This window comes from Cherax quadricarinatus, chromosome 55 (genome assembly GCF_038502225.1).
Source record: "Cherax quadricarinatus isolate ZL_2023a chromosome 55, ASM3850222v1, whole genome shotgun sequence".
Lineage (NCBI taxonomy): Eukaryota > Metazoa > Arthropoda > Malacostraca > Decapoda > Parastacidae > Cherax > Cherax quadricarinatus.
Window position 1 is genome coordinate 23,406,140 of NC_091346.1, and position 5,000 is coordinate 23,411,139.

The following is a 5,000-nucleotide window of genomic DNA, read 5'->3' on the forward strand; positions in this document are numbered from 1 at the left end:
CTCCTCCCTCCTCTCCTGACCACCCACCCATTTGAACACACGCCCCAACTCCACCCCCCTTGCCTGTGTGAGCTCTCCTGTGTATACAGTCCGCGGATGCATATACATATATATACAAGCGAATGCATTCATATACGTAAATAATTCACTCATATATATGCGCAAGAATAATCCATATTCATTACCTGAAGATGGTCTCCAGTTACACAAAATATTACCTCTGTGCAAAACAACCACGGGGGAAGTTGAGTGATAGCTCTAGGCCTTTCGTTTTTCAATCAGCACATCATTAGCAGCTTGCAATGTTGCAGAATTAATAGGAAGTCCAGGCAGATACCTTCAAGGGAACGACTCCAGCTAGCATTACCTCTATATTGATATTGTAGAATGTAAGATATTTTATAGATTACCCGTATGGGTAGTGTATAGTGCACTCAATACATACATACTCATACACCTGCAGGAATTATCCAGAATGTATTTACTACAGTTCAACTCCCATACGAGAAAGGTACTGAAGATGAGATATGGAGAAATGAGACAGTGTATTACTTGGCAGGGAAGCAAATTAACGACCTTGGGAAAGACAGAACACCTAGCTTCTCTACTGAGGCGCACATAATTCATATAACATCAGCAGTGTGTTCATTGCTGGCAAAACTAAGAATTGTCTTTCGGAACTTTAAAGGAAAGTATTTAAGATGACGCACACCATAGCTCACGTGAGGCCAGTGCTCGACGGTACAGCACCAGCGTAGTACCTTATTAAGTATGTGAAGTGCTTCCAGAAGTGTAACAGGTTCACCAGTGGAGTTGAGGGGCATGAGTTACGAAGAAATGTAAACTGCTGAAACTCATGCCGCTAGGGGAATGGAAGGAGAGGAACGATATGATCATGACATAAAAGATACTCGGGGATATCGACAGAGCAAAAGAATTAGGAGGCATCGATACAAGCTGAGAATCTACTTGAGCTAAGAGCGAGTTACAAAACTTTTTTTGCGTTGTAATGAGAGTAATATAGTGGACAGATTTACGAAAGTAGGTAGAGGTCAGTTTATTGCGTGAAACTTAAAGTTGGCCCAGTAATTTTTAAAGGTCTACGATCCTACTGCTCCAGGGATTGAAAGTTGAGAGGCAGAGCCAGGGGCTTACCTGGAGGTTATTCCGGGGATCAACGCCCCCGCGGCCCGGTCCATGACCAGGCCTCCCGATGGATCAGGGCCTGATCAACTAGGCTGTTACTGCTGGCCGCACGCAGTCCAACGTACGAGCCACAGCCCAGCTGATCCGGCACTGACTTTAGGTATCTGTCCAGCTCTCTCTTGAAGGCAGTCAGGGGTTTATTGGCAATTCCCCTAATGCTTGATGGGAGGCTGTTGAACAGTCTTGGGCCCCGGACACTTACGGTGTTTTCCCTTAGTGTACCAATGGCGCCCCTACTTTTAATTGGGGGCATTTTGCATCGCCTGCCCAGTCTTTTACTTTCGTAGGGAGCGATTTCTGTGTGCAGAATTGGGACCATTCCTTCCAGGATTTTCCGAATGTAGATTATGATATATCTCTCCCTCCTGCATTCTAACGAGTACAAGTCAAGTGCTTCCAAGCGTTCCCAGTAGTTAAGGTGCTTGACAGAACTTATACGTGCAGTAAAGGATCTCTGTACACTCTCTAGATCTGCTATTTCACCTGCTTTGAATGGAGATGTTAATGTACAGCAGTATTCCAGCCTAGAGAGAACAAGTGATTTGAAAAGGATCATCATTGGCTTGGCATCTCTCGTTTTGAACGTTCTCATTATCCATCCTATCATTTTCTTTGCACGTGCGATCGTGGCACTGTTGTGATCCTTGAAAGTGAGATCCTCAGACATTACTACTCCCAGGTCCCTTACATTATTTTTCCGCTTTATTGTATGGCCAGAGTCTGTAGTATACTCTGTTCTAGTTATTATCTCCTCCGGTTTTCCATAACGGAGTAGTTGGAATTTGTCCTCATTGAACATCATATTGTTTACCGTTGCCCACTGGAAAACTTTGTTTATATCTTCTTGGAGGTTAACCGCGTCCTCAGCAGATGACAGCCTCATGCAGATCCTAGTATCATCTGCAAAGGATGATACGGTGCTGTGATGTATATCTCTGTCTATGTCTGATATGAGGATGAGGAATAAGATGGGGGCGAGTACTGTGCCTTGTGGAACAGAGCTCTTCACTATGGCAGCCTCCGATTTAACTCTATTGACCACTACTCTTTGTGTTCGATTTGTTAGGAAGTTGAAGATCCATCTCCCCACATTCCCAGTTATTCCTTTAGCACGTATTTTATGGGCTATTACGCCATGATCGCATTTGTCAAATGCTTTTGCAAAGTCTGTGTATATTACATCTGCATTCAGATTTTCTTCCAGTGCATCCAAGGCCATATCATAGTGATCCAGTAGTTGTGAGAAGCAGGAGCGACCTGCCCTGAACCCATGTTGTCCTGGATTGTGCAGATTTTGGGAATCCAGATGATTTTGCAATCCTGCTTCTTAGCAATCTTCCAAAGATTTTTATGATGTGGGACGTCAGAGCTATTGGTCTATAGTTCTTAGCTAATGCTTTGCTGCCACCTTTATGGAGTGGGGCTATATCCGTTGTTTTAAGTGACTGTGGAATTTCACCCATGTCCAAGCTCCTCCTCCATAGTGTACTTAGGGCACGCGAGAGGGGTTTCTTGCAGTTCTTAATGAAAACAGAGTTCCACGAGTCTGGGCCCAGGGCTGAGTGCATGAGCATGTTGTCAATGGCTTTTTCGAAATCTATCGGAGTTAGGGTAATGTCGGAAATCTGGCATACATTTATGGAGTTTTGAGGCTCATTCATGAAGAAATCATTTGGGTCGTCGATTCTCCGACTGATTAGTGGTTCACTAAACACAGTCGTACTGGGATTTCAATATTTCACTTATTTCCTTGTTGTCATCTGTGTAAGTCCCATCCTGTCTGAGTAAGGCTGTATCCTGAACCCCCACAAGCACAACTAGGTGCCCAGCAAGAAAAACTGCACACACACACACACACACACACACACACACACACACACACACACACACACACACACACACACACACACACACACACACACACACACAGACACACACACACACACACACACACACACACACACACACACACACACACACACACACACACACACACACACACACACACACACACACACACACACACACACACACACACACACACACATACACACACACATACATACACACACACACACACACACACACATACATACACACACACACACACAGGAGAGGCAGGGGGGACATGATAACGACATACAAAATACTGAGAGGAATTGACAAGGTGGACAAAGACAGGATGTTCCAGAGATGGGACACAGCAACAAGGGGACACAGTTGGAAGTTGAAGACACAGATGAATCACAGGGATGTTAGGAAGTATTTCTTCAGCCACAGAGTAGTCAGGAAGTGGAATAGTTTGGGAAGCTATGTAGTGAAGGCAGGATCCATACATAGTTTTAAGCAGAGGTATGATAAAGCTCACGGTTCAGGGAGAGTGACCTAGTAGCGACCAGTGAAGAGGCGGGGCCAGGAGCTTGGACTCGACCCCTGCAACCTCAACTAGGTGAGTACACACACACACACACACACACCTACCTTTAAACCAACATTTTATGTGAGTGTTACATACTGGAGGCCGATGTGGTGAACCTCAGTGGTAATTACCCAAAACACAAACTTGGGAAGACAGTAAGGCAGCCAAGAGGAACAGGTGAGTGCAGGTGATTCACTTTCTCTATCCCTCATGTAGCAGTATCAGCTGAATGAGAAAGACAGGGGCAGATGAGAAAGAGGAAATTGGAAAAGGAGCTAGAGAGAAAGAGTTGACAGAGATAAGAGAGAGATGATAGTGGGAGAATTTAGAGAAAGAGGGCATGAGATGGAAGGGGGTGAGAGATAAGAGCTCAGTTAATGCATTACTATTTATTTCGTCAGTATACTTTAAAACAATGGTATTGTATTTACCATTTCACACATTCCTCTTCATGATTCAACAATTTTATCGCTAATCTTAATTATATGCATTCTGTATTTTATATTCAATTTACATTGTACAAACTTGAATATCAGTACTTTTGACTTAATCTTCCATTAATTATTTTTACAAAGTTTTTCCTGTATCTCTTCTTAGATTTGTATATATTCTTCCAATTTACCGAATTTGCTGGAAAATTTGTGTGTTGGCACGTCTACCAAGATCTTCAGTCTAAGGTTTTACAACAACTCTCAGGATTTAAGGTGTCCCTTAGCTCGGTTGGTAGCGCACTCGGCTCAAACAATGAGGACCGTGGTTCGATCCGCGGTACGGATGGGAACATTAGGGCATGTTTCCATAAGACGCCTACTGTCCATGTTCACCTAGCTGTAAAATAAGTGGGTGTCAGTCAACTGGTGTGGGTCGCATCCGGAAATGTTCTGCATAACAGTGGGCTTTCTATATAGTAGTATGTCATTAATGTCAGCTATGGTCTGTATACCTTGTACATGTACTTGTAGAAATAAAGATTATTATGATTATTATTACTGCTATTATTATTATAGATACCGTGAAATGTATGTCTCTTATTGTATATAAACTAAGAGTTCACTTTAATCCTTATTTAGGGATTAAAGTATGCTTATCTGGTGGTGATCAAATGATATATTCGATGGGCTTGAAACCTTCATTAACCATTCAACAGATATCCCTCATTAAACCAGTCTTTTGTTATGACTATCTCACTTTTATTATCTCGCGTATTTATGGTTGCAGGACAGGGGTCGATTCTCAGATCCTGCGTGTGAGTTTTCATTTGTCCTAAGGCACTTGTCGATAAGACACTTGTTATTGTGTATGTGTGTAATGATCTGTTTGTGGTTACAGAAGCAAGAGTTATGCTCGTTGTATTGCTTTCGGTAGACTTCATCAA

At 43.0% G+C, this 5,000-nt stretch overlaps 1 pseudogene; it reads right to left on the minus strand.

Moving 5' to 3' along the window:
• The window catches only part of LOC138854353 (uncharacterized), a 41,395-nt pseudogene that overhangs the window by 2,011 nt on the left and 34,384 nt on the right, over positions 1 to 5,000 (minus strand).